Source organism: Schistocerca piceifrons, chromosome 2 (assembly GCF_021461385.2).
Source record: "Schistocerca piceifrons isolate TAMUIC-IGC-003096 chromosome 2, iqSchPice1.1, whole genome shotgun sequence".
In the NCBI taxonomy this organism is placed as follows: Eukaryota; Metazoa; Arthropoda; class Insecta; order Orthoptera; family Acrididae; genus Schistocerca; species Schistocerca piceifrons.
Window position 1 is genome coordinate 444,084,601 of NC_060139.1, and position 14,457 is coordinate 444,099,057.

Sequence of the window (14,457 nt, forward strand, 5' to 3'; positions counted from 1 at the left end):
GCTGAAAACAGTTCCCAAAAGGTTCTTCTGAAATTATTTCACCAGAAAACACCAAGAACACCGCTTGAAGACTACTAAAGTTCCTAAATAAACCACTGTACACAAACAATTAATTAGTACTAGTGCACATATTATTTTGTTAATATGTACCCACTTCAGTGTGTCACTTGTTTTTTTCTCTGCATCAAACAGTCTTTCTACAAACACGTCACAAACTTTACAGCCAGATGTTTCCTGCATGTTCATAACTGCACCACTAAGTGGACTACACCTGTCAGTATAGACTAACCGTTTTGCATCTACGTGTCCACAATTCAACACCTGACGTGCTATCCATGGATAATAAGCATTAATGACTTGCTCTTGCATACATACTTGGGGTACTAAAAACCTCAAGACATAAAACATGTAATACCTATAAGTAATAGTCTGCAAATGACGTACTTGCAGATTTAGTGTTGTTGAGTACACTGTCCTCAGTCAACAGCAGAAATACCTGCACTTATACACCTAACACCTTGTGTAAGGCAGGGGGTCCCAAATTTCGACACTTTGGTATTCACCTGTATATTCCCCGAGCGTTCGCAGAATTTATTCTCCAGTTATAGATAAGCTTCTATTAATTGTTATAACATGTAGTTGTTGTAGTGGTCTTCAGTCCGAAGACTGGTTTGATGCAGCTATCCGTGCTAGTTATCCTGTGTGAGCCTCATCATCTCTGGATAACTACTGCAACCTAGACCCATTTGAATCTGCTTGCTGTATTCATCTCTTCGTCCCCTTCTGCGATTCCTCCCCCCACCCCCCCCCCCACCCCCGGGACTGATGACCATAGATGTTAAGTCCCATAGTGCTCAGAGCCATTTGATTCCCCCTCCCACACACACACTTCCCTTGATGTCACAGAAAGTGTTCTACCAAACGATCCATTCTTTTGGTCAAGCTATGCCACAAATTGCTAGTCTCCCGGATTCTATTCAGTACCTCCCCATTGGTTAGGTGATATACCCATCTCACCTTCAGCATTCTTCTGTAGCACCACGCTTCAAAAGCTTTGTTCTCTTCTTGCCTAAACTTTTTAACATCCATGATCCACTTCCATGCCTACAGTCGGTACAAATACTTTCAGAAAAGATTCCTTATTCTTAAATCCATACTTGATGTTAAAAAATTTCTCTTCTTCAGAAACGCTTTTCTTGTCATTGCCACTCTACATTTTATATCCTCTCTACTTCGGCCATCATCAATTATTTTGCTGCCGAAATAGCAAAATTCATCTGCTGCTTTAAGTGTATTGTGTCCTAATCTAATTCCCTCGGCATCAACTGATTTAATTCGACTACATTCCATTATTCTTGTTTTGCTTTTGGGTACGTTGATCTTACATCTTCCTTTCGAGACAGTGTCCATTCCATACAGCTGCTCTTCCAAGTCCTTTACTGTTTCTGACAGTATTACAATGTCATCGACAAACCATAAAGTATTTTTTTTATTTCTTCTCCTTGGACTTTAATCCCTACTCCAAATTTTTCTTTTGTTTCCTTTACTGCTTACTCGATGTACAGATTGAATAACGTCAGGAATAGACTACAACCCTGTTTCACTCCCTTCTCAATCACTGCTGCTCTTTCACACCCTCGGCCCTTGTAGCTGCCATTTGGTTTCTGTACAAGCTGTAAATAGACTTTCGCTCCCTGTATTTTACCCTTGCCACCTTCAGAATTTCAAAGAGGGTGTTGCACTCAACATTGTCAAAAGCATTCTCTAAGCCTACCAGTGCTATAAACGTAGGTTTGCCTTCCCTTAACCTATATTCTAAGATTAGCCGTAGCGTCAGTACTGCCTTCCGTCTTCCTACATTTCTCCTGAATCCAAACTGATCTCCGGCTTCTACCAGGTTTTCCATTCTTCTATAACGGATTCGTGTTAGGATTTTGCAACCATTACTTATTTATGTGGTTGTTCGGTAATATTCATACCTGTCAGCACCTGATTTCTTTTCAATTGGAATTATTGTATTGTTATTGATCTCTGAGGGTATTTCACCTATCTCATACAACTTGATCACCACACGGAAGAGTTTTGTCATGGCTGGCTCCCCGAAGGCCATCAGTTGCTGTAACGGAATGTCATCTACTCCCAGGGCCTTGTTTCGACTTAGGACCTTCAGTGCTCTCTCAAATTTTTCATACAATATCATGGCTCCTATCTCATCTTCATCTACGTTCTCTTCCATTTCTATAGTATTGCCCTCAAGTACATCTCCCTTGTATAGATTATCTACTCCTTCCGCCGTTCAGCTTCCCCTTCTTTGCTTAGGAGTGCTTTCCCATTTGGGCTCTTGATATTCATGCAGGTTGTTCTCTTTTCTCCAAATGTCAATTTGGTTTTTCTTTAGGCGGTACCTATCTTTCCCCTAGTGATATATGCTTTCAAGACTTTACATTTGTTCTTTAACCATTTCTGCTTAGCCATTTTGTACTTTCTGTCAGTCCCATTTTTTAAACTCTTGTATCCCCTCTGCCTGCTTCGTTTACCGCATTTTTATATTTTCTCTATCAAGTTCAATGCCTCTTGTGTTCCCCAAGGATTTCTATTAGCTCTCGTCTTTTCACCTACTTGATCCTTTGCTGCCTTCACTATTTCATCTCTCAAAGCTACGTATTCTTCCTCTACTGTATTCTATTCCCCTGCTCTTGTCAATCATTACCTAATGCTCCATCTGAATCTGTCAACATCTTCTGATTCTTTCAGTTTATCCAGGTCCCTTCTCCTTAAATTCGTACCTCTTTTGCAATTTCTTCAGTTTTAATATGCAGTTCATAGCAAACAAATTATGGTCAGAGCCCAAAGCTGTCCCTAGAAATGTCTTTCAATTTAAAATCTGGTTACTAAATCTCTGTCTAACCATTATATGATCGCCCTAAAATCTTCGGTGTCTCCAGGTCTCTTCCACGTATACAGGCTTCTCTCACGATTCTTAAACCAAGTGTTAGCTATGATTAAATTATGCTCTGTGCAAAATTTTACCAGGCGGCTTCCTCATTCATTTCTTACCCCCAGTCCATATTCACCTACTACTTTTTCTTCTCTTCCCTCTCCTAGTATCGAATTGCAGCTCCCTAAAACTATTAAATTTTCGTCTCCGTTAACTATATGAATAATTTATTTTATCTGATCATACATTTTTTTCAATTTCTTCATATCTGTGGAGCTAGTTGGCATATAGACGTATACTATTGTAGTCGGTGTGGGTTTCGTGTCTATCTTGGCTACAATAACGCATTCACTATGCTGTTTGTGGTGGCCTATCCGCTTTGCTATTTTCTGATTCATTATTATGCCTATTTCTTATTCACTATTAAACCTACTCGTACATTATCTATTACAACATACTATGGACAGTTTTGACATAAATATTAACACTGAAAAACCAGAAGTGGAAAACTATGTATTTATAATTTTCGTCCTCGATAAGAATTCTCAAAAGTCCACTTAACTGAAATGATTTTTCCATTCTAACATTTGACAAACACTTTCACTGTTATCGTTTGAAGGCCATGAATGAACAATGCTTTCAAATTATTTTTAGCCGTTTAATTATGTGTCATAAATGAATTCGTTTGTGTAGATGAAGAGCATATTTCGTGATACCAAACCAACCATTTCGTGCAACAAATCCACTCCCTCTGCTTATGCTTTCCACGATAAAGAGTAAAATAACCTTCATAAACAGCAAATAATAAGATATTTTAATATTTTCCAAATTTCGTTGCCAGGGGGACGAAATATGGATCTCCTGAGATTTATTATAATGGGCACTGCAGTAACATATGCTAAATCACTGATTTTAAAGACTACACGCCAGGAGCTACAACACACGACTGAAATACAGCCCGATATTTGAGCACAAATCAGTGCCCATACTAGGAATGGCAGACAGTTAACTTCACTGCTACATTAATTCACCTCAGCGCATAAAATGAATTCCTTAGTATTCGAAGGCTAAACTCTCTCAACAAGACAATGGGACATTGGACTGATGGGCAGCTAAACATTCTGCAGAAACTGGTAATTCCTACGGGGACGAAATTGGGAGCAGCGACGGAATCAGGGCGCCAAACCATATATAGGTTGAACATGCTGCATGGACCGATTCATGACTGGAAATGGACGAAAAAAAGGTCCTATGAACATGTGTCCGGAAATGCGTTGTTGCCACGGTAGATGGCACTGATGAATGACAGTTCATCTGACCACGTGCTGTGTGTTCCTTGTGTGTTGCTGGCTGTGTGATTGACGCAGCGTACTGTAAGCAGCAGAATATTCCGGTAATCGTGTTGGGAACAAGCCGAGATTATGTTTTTGTAGGGCCAATAAGATGAAAACGGTCTAGAACCAGCACGCCTGTACCAAAACAAGTACCCTCACAGACATCAACCACATCACACAACATTTCAAGCCCTTTTGTGCGTTTGTGTGGCCATGGGTGCTTTCATACTGACGAACGTGCAGGGAGGTGGCGGACTGTGGGTACACGAGATTTAGAGGATCAGGTTGTACAGAATAGTGAGAAGAACCACTGTACAAGCTCGACGCAAGTGGCCCACTAACATGGTGTAAAGATTGTGTGTATCCTGCAGGATAACCGTTACTATCCCTATCACCTGCAATCCCATGGAGACCAGTTTGAACATCTGTTGTGACGTGAATGCGATGCAGCTCTGTACTGTGCTCCAGGACGATTTGTTGTTGCACGCACACCGTCAGTTTCCCGACACATGTTCATAGTACTCTTTTTTCGTCCATTTCCAGTCAGAAATGCGCCGCTGCAGTTTGTCGGTTTTATTAATGTTCACCCTGTGAGTCAGTATGCTTAGTCTGTGTACGTCACAGTTTAAATTCTTTTCAGTTAAGTATTTTCACGAAGTGTATGCGATTTGTTTGTCAAGTTTTCTTCGTAGAGTGAAGCAGGAATCGCTGCGCGTACGTCACCAAGGTAGTCCTGAACTCGCTCGCTCGCTCAGCTTAGCAGACAAAATGCGCTTCTAAACCTGTTAACTCGCAGCTGGGCGTGTATGTACTAACGAGAATTGCATCTTCCATTCGAATCTGCTGTTATGAAGTCTTACTGATTAACAGTACTACAGCAAAATTTAATTTAAGATCAATACTCGATATAAATGGTATAGCAGCTTGTTTATAGCATTTAGTCTCTTCTGCTTAACAGTACTCATAACATGCTGGAAGTGGCGCCTTATGCAACTGATAATCATTTTAGCATGATTTTATTTTATTATATGCCAGTACAGCCGTAACAAATTATAGGCAGGCCCATGGACTTCCCATCATTATAGGACTAATAACAGTAAGATTCCATAATAGCGGATTCCAGTAGAAGATTCAGTTTTCGTTTGTACGGACACGCTTAGTTACGAGTTAACAGGTGTAGAAACGTAGTTTGCCTGCTGATTTGAGCGAGCGAGCGAGCGCAGGACTACCTTCGTGACGTAGGCGCCGCGGCCTGTCTTTCTCGTAGGCCTCGAAAGAAGGTATCCCGACGTAACAATTTCGTAGTGAACGAAATACGTAAAGCGTCAGAAAGGTACCTTTCTCGTTGCTGAACTTCAACTAGCAAATCCACCTAAAAGGGCGACGTCGAAGAAAGGAATCAGGAGTCGACCGACTCGTGCGTAGCGCCAGCTCACGGTTCGCACACGCAGACGTGTGCCTCGTGCGCGCCGCCTTCCGGACGCACGAGTGACCCCCAGGTGTAACAAACAGCGTGTGAGCACGGCCTGCGGCAACGTGTCATGTTATGGACCAGTGACCGTACGGGGGAAATTCGCGAACATCGAGTACACGTGAGCACTTACGTACATGTTTTAGATTATTATGTGCCCAGACCGTTTTTAAATTTCGGGCATAGACCATAACGGCAGTCCACGATCAGGCACTATAGCCAGTAAAAGAAATGGTAGGACAGATGATTTCCTTATTGATGGATTACAGTGGATAAATGAACCAGGTGTATATAGTTGAACGATTGTTGAAGCGACGTTGTCCGCAGGTCACTTTATTAAGTTTCAAATCAGCAAATGTTTGTTACAGACAGAAATGAGTAGTCCAGAGTGGTTTTTCTGTGTACTATTTGTGCTGTGTTATTCATATTCCGTCACGGATTCGAAATGCCCAATTAACTACCGTAGTCGGTGTGATCTTCTACAGGAATGGCGAATTTGCACGCTGATGTTGTGGTCTTCAATCTGAAGACAGGTTTGATGCTCCTCTCCACGCAACTCCATCCTGTACAAGCCAGTTCAACTCTGCATAGCTCCTGCAGCCTACACCCATCTGAACCTGCTTACTGTATTCAAGTCTTGGTCCCCTCCTACAATTTTTATCGCCCACAACTCCTTCCATTAAAATTTATTTCTTAACAAATCAGGATGCGTCCTATCAACATAATCCGCCTTTCAGATAGTTTGTGCCATAAATTGATTTTCCGCTCAATTCTGTCCAGTACTTCCTTATTAGTTCCCGGGTTCGATTCCCGGCGGGGTCAGGGATTTTCTCTGCCTCGTGATGACTGGGTGTTGTGTGCTGTCCTTAGGTTAGGTAGGTTTAAGTAGTTTTAAGTTCTAGGGGATTGATGACCAGAGCTGTTAAGTCCCATGGTGCTCAGAGCCATTTGAACCATTTTGCCTTATTAGTTATTCAATCTGCCTATCTAATCGACAGTATGCCCCAATAGCAGTACATTTCCAAAACTTTCATTCTTTTCTCGTGTTAGCTGTTAATCGTCCAAGTTTCACTTCAGTCCAAGACTACACTGCTGACAAATACTTTCAGAAAAGACTTCCTAATAGTCTGAAATTTACATTTCAGTTCAGGAAATTTCTCTTTGTGAGAAGCGTTTTCCTTGCTATTCTCAATCTGCATCATACGCGGTGATCAGAAACAGTCTGAAAAGCTTCTAACATTGTTGAAGCATAGATCGTGCAGAGAAATAATTGTTGAAACAAAAATTTGATATGTTGCACCGTTTCCGAGTTAATGAGCACTGAAGCAGCCCGTCAGAGAAGGGGTCGCCAGCAAGTTTTTAGTTTGTTTTTTAAATCGAAGAAGAGAAATTGGACGTTGGACGGTAGTAAGGATCGAACAAGAGCCGATGGTTGGGCGGTCTCGTGCACTATCATTTCAGGCTTGAGAATAACTGGTGCTAATTATATTCGGCAGGCCGCTTGTGTTTGCGCGCACAGCAGGCTGAGTGGCAACCATCTGTGACAGAATTATAACGTCAACAGCGAACCTCAGTAGTTATAATCATCATGTGAATATTGCAGTTCTTCTTCTTTCCGTGCTTGCTATGAAAATGGATAGGCATTCCGTCTTCTGCAAGACACTTTTGTAGTTTTCTTTTTACCCAAAAATGTTAGCAGTGCGGCAAAGTTCGTGTCAGCCTACTCTTTCTTACTAAGAAACTGGAAAGGGGTTCTGTCTTCTGCGAGACACCTTTGAAGTTTGGTTTTTATCCAGACATTTTAGTAGTGGGACAAAGTTTGTATCACCACACTCTGCATTTTTGTCAGATTTATTCAAGCTGGTAGATCCAAGATGGCAGACATAGGTGTGGCAACATCGCACTGACGTCATGGCGGGAGGATCAAATAATGATGGTAAAGTAGGTCAGCTACGCTACCTCCACTAACCTAACTCCAGCCTTTCCTCCATCCCCCTCTCCCCTACGCCCGTCCCCCATATGGAAACTGTTGGGAAGGAACTCAGTCTGTGCTGGTCTGCCAGATAAAACATACATAAGTCTTTATTTTGTATGCAGTGGGGTACATTGTTTATTTAAACAATTTGAGTTGCCATTGATCGAGCACTAGGCAGTAGCTCCATCCAGTGCTGTCATCTAGAGGTCCAGAGGCCAGCTGACCTAGGTCACAACACTACTACCACAAGGCAATGCTGACCCCTTCCCATGATGTATCCCAAGATGGCGGCCCATGGAAAAAACGGCGAGAAATTCGTTCAGTCTGTGTCAAACTGCTGGACTGGCAGGACCTCACGACAACAGGCTAATCTAGTATGCACAAGCCATTGTTTAAACATATTTGTTAAGATATTGTTTATTTATTTCTGAAAACTTTCTCGTGCACACTCCATGTGTTGGCCTGCTCCACACTGGTTGGGGCAACAGCAGGGAAGCTGCAGAAAGCACATCCTCTCATGCCGTAAATATACATAGCCTTCCTCCTCATCCATGACACACTTTCATTATTTGTGGCACTCAGATACCCCTTGTTGTTGAATACAAACTGTTTCTGGAGTTAAGATATTTGGTGCGAAATATTGTCACACACACATGTTGAAAATTTCACAGAAACTAAATGCACCACTACACAAAGAGAGAAAGCGAGATTTGCAAATGATGCAGGAATATTTAAACAATTTTGCAATGTAATTACAGGTTCAGGCACACTTGTGAAACCTCTCATTCGTCTTCCAGCCTTCCTCCCCACACTTTTATGGGAAATAGGTCCCAATCCGATATCAGCTGCAGTGCCCAATTTTACACCCTAAAATGATGATATTTGAAAATCGAAATAAATATTGCTGTAACTCTAAATAGGATGCCCATCACTTTTCGAGTTTTAGCTGCTTGTTTGAAGGCACCACCAGCGAGTCATACAGCTGCTATGGTGTTCATCACTTTTCTGAAACGCTGAGGGGGCTTAGTTTATAATTGCTGCTGGACTCAGGGACGTTAAGGCTCTTACTTTTTATTTTCGTCACTTTTCGCAGCAGATTACTGTCTAAGCATAGACAGGAAAATCAGAACAATTACATATCTACAAGTTCATGACATATTTCGAATCCCACAACAGATCGTAAAAAAAAACACAAAAAGAATTCGAAGCACTGTCCTACTGACGACAAAAATGGCTACCATTTTCGGTGAATTTTTGATGTCCTACAACTGCTGGTCTGGAGATCCTCTAAAGCCACAATAGCTGGTGTGGGACAGCATCCCACCTGTCCGAACCAGAGGATGTTGGTCTGCTTAGAATTGTCTCTGAACACTCGAACAAAGAAGACGTCATGTGTGCATCTGAGTGTCATATGACGTCTTCTTTGTTCGAGTGTTCAGAGATAACTCTAAACAGACCATCCTCCTCTGGTTCGGACAGGTGGAATGCTGTCCCACATCCGCTGTTGTGGCTTTTGAGCATCTCCAGACTAGCAGTTGTAGGACAGTGAAAATTCACCGAAAATGCCAGCTATTTTTGTCGTCTGTAGGACAGTGCTTCGAATTCCTTTTGCGTTTTTTTCACGATCTGTTGTGGGATTCGAAATATGTCCTGAACTTGTATATATGTAATTGTTCTGATTTTCCTGTCTGTGCTTAGACACTAGTGTGCTTCGAAATGTGAGAAAACCAAAATATAAGAGCCTTAACGTCGCTGAGTCCAGCAGCAAATGTAGACCAAACTCCATCAGCGTTTCAGAAAAGTGATGATCACCATAGCAGGTGTAGGGCTTTTTTTTCTCTCTCCACTGGTGCCTTCAAACAAGCAGCTAAAACTCGAACAGTGGTAGGCATCCTATTTAGAGTTACAGCAATATTTTTTTCGTTTTGCCGGCCAGAGTGGCCGAGCGGTTCTAGGCGCTACCGTCTGGAACCGCATTACCGCTACTGTCGCAGGTTCGAATCCTGCCTCGGGCATGGATGTGTCTGATGTCCTTAGGTTAGTTAGGTTTAAGTAATTCTAAGTTCTAGGGGACTGATGACTAAGTAAGTTAAGTCCCTTAGTGCTCAGAGCCATGTGAACCACTTATTTCGTTTTACAAATATCATAATTTTGGCATGTAAAATTGGACGCTGCAGCTGATATCGGATTGGGATCTATTTCCCATAAAAGTGTGAGAAGGAAGTCTAGATGAAGAATGGAGGGTTTCACAAGTGAGCCCGAACCTGTTGCATCGTCTGCTAATCTCTCTTTCTCTATTTGTGCAGTAGTGCATTTAGTTTCTGTGACATCTTCGAGACGAATGTGTGACAATATTTCCCACGTTTGTTAAACACCAGATATCCTAACTCCAAAAGCAGTTGGTATTCAACAAGGGGTATCTGTGTCCCACAAAGAATGAAGTGCGTCATGGATGATGAGGAAGGCTATGGGTATTTCCAGCATGAAAGGACGTGCTTTCTGCAGCTGGCCTGCAGTTGCCATTGTGGAGCCAGCCAGTGCATGGAGCGTGCACAAGGAATTTTTCAGAAGTAAGAAAATAATATTCTTAAGCAAACTGTTTAAACAATGGCTTGTCCATTCTATACTAGCTGGTGTAGTGAGGTCCTGCAGCAGCTAGACACCGACTGAACGAATTTCCTGTCATTTTTCCCATGGGCCGCCATCTTGGGCTACATCATGGGGGCATGGGGGGTCAACATTGTCCTCTGGTGGTAGTGTGTGAACTAGGTCAGTTGACCTCCAGACTGCAAGGTGTACACACTGGAGATCTCGAACAGTGGCAACTCAAATTATTTAAGTAAAGAGTATACCACACTGTATACAAAATAAAGACTTAGTCCCATCATGTCTGGCAGCCCAGCACAGACTGAGTCCTTTTCCCTCAATTTCTAGATGGGGGAGCGGAGGGGTGGCGAGGGGGGAGGGGGAAGGAGCATGGCATTAGGTTAAAGTGCGCGTCATTTATGATGGCGGCCGAGTTTAGGTTCGTTCTGCGCAACTGACGTCACAAAACACAGTCAGCCAATGAACAGAGAACGACGTTGCCAGAGCTTGACTGCAGTGCAGAGCACGAACGAGTATCTTCAGTTTTAGAAACAGTCACAAATAAACTAATTGAACAAAAGCAATGTCTTGATAGTAGACTTTCTTTTATAGAAAGTTTGGAAAAAGCGTTCTTTATACCAATTGCTTCATATTCTATTAATTAATTAAACCAAACAAGCAATAAGCCTCCTAATTCAGGTGATAGCAAGGAAAGATGTTTGTATCATTCTCACAAAACGCTTTTTCGCAATAAAGAACAGTGGTAATTGTTTATTTCCTATTGTACCTCGACGAAGCAGGAGTAATTCATAATCATCCAAACAGTGCTTGTCGGTATTTTGCGTGATATTTTAAAGTCCTCCGCGAGATGTATTGAATGACGAGCTGCGATAGCGTAATGGTTAAAGTGTTGGCTGCTAAGTGATAGGTTCTGAGTTCAAACCTTGGTCAGTGCTTAATATTTTCTTAATTTAAAAAAAATATCGAAGTGTCTTACTTCATGAATTTTATTTGTTTGATTGTAATTTTTTGAAATTTCTAGTGGCAACTAAAATCGACCATACGGAAAGTATACGCTATGGACTTTTACCTCTGCAAACTCTTCAAAATTTTGTGCAATGGTTTACTACATCTAATGCTGCACAATAACTGCGTTGAACATCGAAACAAAATTAAGTCATTTATGGGGGGAAGGTATCAGTCAAGAAGATGTGAAAAAATCAAATTTTTTGGCCAAATAGTTTTTGTGAAATCGAATGATAAAGTGTGTCAAAGCAGTCGAAACACCATGTGTCTGCACAGGCGAGCAGTGCAATGATGACAAAATCGCGCACATCGCGGAATGCGGGGAGCACGTCTCTGTAGCAGCGAAAGGGTTAATGCGGCCGTGGTGTCTTTACTTCATAAACTGCGCGCTGTCCCCTAAACGTAAGTTTGCGGACTATACTACAGCGCTGCTTCTCTTGGCGCGTACAACTGGCAACGTAGCAATCTCCCGCGTCTGGGCGGGCATGCGCGAACTGCCAAGATAAAAGAGTTGAACTATAGTAGAGGAAGCCCAATTGTCCTATTTTCCCATTAAAACTTGAACTTGCCGCCGTGATGTCAGTGTGACGTTGTCACACCCGCGGCTGCCACCTTGGGTCTGTGCTCTTGAATAAATTTGGCGTCAGTGCAGAGTGGGTTGATGTGAACTTTGTCCCTTTACTCAGGTTTCATCACTTTTTGTGCTATCTTCAGTGGGTTTGTATATTTTCCTTCTGCAAAATAGTTACATGTTAACCTTTGAAGAAACTTTTGGTGTAAAATATTTGCATTTGTGAAGTGAGCGATTATTGTCAAACGTTTTTACATTGGTTAGCATGCTGTACAGAGCTGAGAGATGTATCACTGAATTCAGGCATTCTATGTTGTTTATTTGCGATATGTCTTAAGTTTCTTAGTTTTACAGTACATTTGGAAATAAAATGGATTTATGTATTTTTTTTTTGCAAACATGACATGGAGCTATTGGATATTTATGCTAGTAGCTTTATGTCCACTATGCAATCTATAGCTTGTCATCTGCAAACTGGAAAAAGTTATTTAAGTTTTCTTTTTATTATGCTTTTCCGACCGAAATTAATTTTGTATCTTGTTGTTTGGCATGTAATTTTAGAAGCTGATGATATTCTGTTTTGGGGTAGATGTTATTTATACAGTTTATCTGTTGTGGAAAAGATTTTTTTTTTCACAAGTATGTGTATTCGTTCATTACTTTCTTTCCATAAGCTATTGATTTTTGGATGTGGTAGTTTATTTTTGCTGTTAATTTTTGGCATAGGGTCTTGCTAATTTTAAGGATTTTTAAGTCGGTTTCCGCGCTTGTTGGGTGGTGATTCTGTGTTGTTAGGTCGTTTTGTGTTAAGTATTAGCTATTGATTTCCAGTGCTCTGAGATGTTTTATATAGGCCTACCTGGTTCTAAAATTCCTGCATGTTTGACCCACATATACAGGCTGACAGCAGTTACACGTTAGTTAATGTGTTTCAGACTTGCTGTATTTGTTAGTGTTGGTGGTATTTCTTCCAAGTCTGACCTGTATTGTGTTGTTGGTTCTGTATGCTACACTCCTGGAAATTGAAATAAGAACACCGTGAATTCATTGTCCCAGGAAGGGGAAACTTTATTGACACATTCCTGGGGTCAGATACATCACATGATCACACTGACAGAACCACAGGCACATAGACACAGGCAACAGAGCATGCACAATGTCGGCACTAGTACAGTGTATATCCACCTTTCGCAGCAATGCAGGCTGCTATTCTCCCATGGAGACTATCGTAGAGATGCTGGATGTAGTCCTGTGGAACGGCTTGCCATGCCATTTCCACCTGGCGCCTCAGTTGGACCAGCGTTCGTGCTGGACGTGCAGACCGCATGAGACGCCGCTTCATCCAGTCCCAAACATGCTCAATGGGGGACAGATACGGAGATCTTGCTGGCCAGGGTAGATGACTTACACCTTCTAGAGCACGTTGGGTGGCACGGGATACATGCGGACGTGCATTGTCCTGTTGGAACAGCAAGTTCCCTTGCCGGTCTAGGAATGGTAGAACGATGGGTTCGATGACGGTTTGGATGTACCGTGCACTATTCAATGTCCCCTCGACGATCACCAGTGGTGTACGGCCAGTGTAGGAGATCGCTCCCCACACCATGATGCCGGGTGTTGGCCCTGTGTGCCTCGGTCGTATGCAGTCCTGATTGTGGCGCTCACCTGCACGGCGCCAAACACGCATACGACCATCATTGGCACCAAGGCAGAAGCGACTCTCATCGCTGAAGACGACACGTCTCCATTCGTCCTTCCATTCACGCCTGTCGCGACACCACTGGAGGCGGGCTGCACGATGTTGGGGCGTGAGCGGAAGACGGTCTAACGGTGTGCGGGACCGTAGCCCAGATTCATGGAGACGGTTGCGAATGGTCCTCGCCGATACCCCAGGAGCAACAGTGTCCCTAATTTGCTGGGAAGTGGCGGTGCGGTCCCCTACGGCACTGCGTAGGATCCTACGGTCTTGGCGTGCATCCGTGCGTCGCTGCGGTCCGGTCCCAGGTCGACGGGCACGTGCACCTTCCGCCGACCACTGGCGACAACATCGATGTACTGTGGAGACCTCACGCACCACGTGTTGAGCAATTCGGCGGTACGTCCACCAGGCCTCCCGCATGCCCACTATACGCCCTCGCTCAAAGTCCGTCAACTGCACATACGGTTCACGTCCACGCTGTCGCGGCATGCTACCAGTGTTAAAGACTGCGATGGAGCTCCGTATGGCACGGCAAACTGGCTGACACTGACGGCGGCGGTGCACAAATGCTGCGCAGCTAGCGCCATTCGACGGCCAACACCGCGGTTCCTGGTGTGTCCGCTGTGCCGTGCGTGTGATCATTGCTTGTACAGCCCTCTCGCAGTGTCCGGAGCAAGTATGGTGGGTCTGACACACCTGTGTCAATGTGTTCTTTTTTCCATTTCCAGGAGTGTATATTGAGCCCTAATATCTTTAGTATATTGCCCACCCTGTGTGTGACTTGGTTGTCGTAAGTGTGTACCATTTGTTGCTTACTGTCTGCTGTTGTGTTCTATTGTGTTGTGTCGTAACGATAT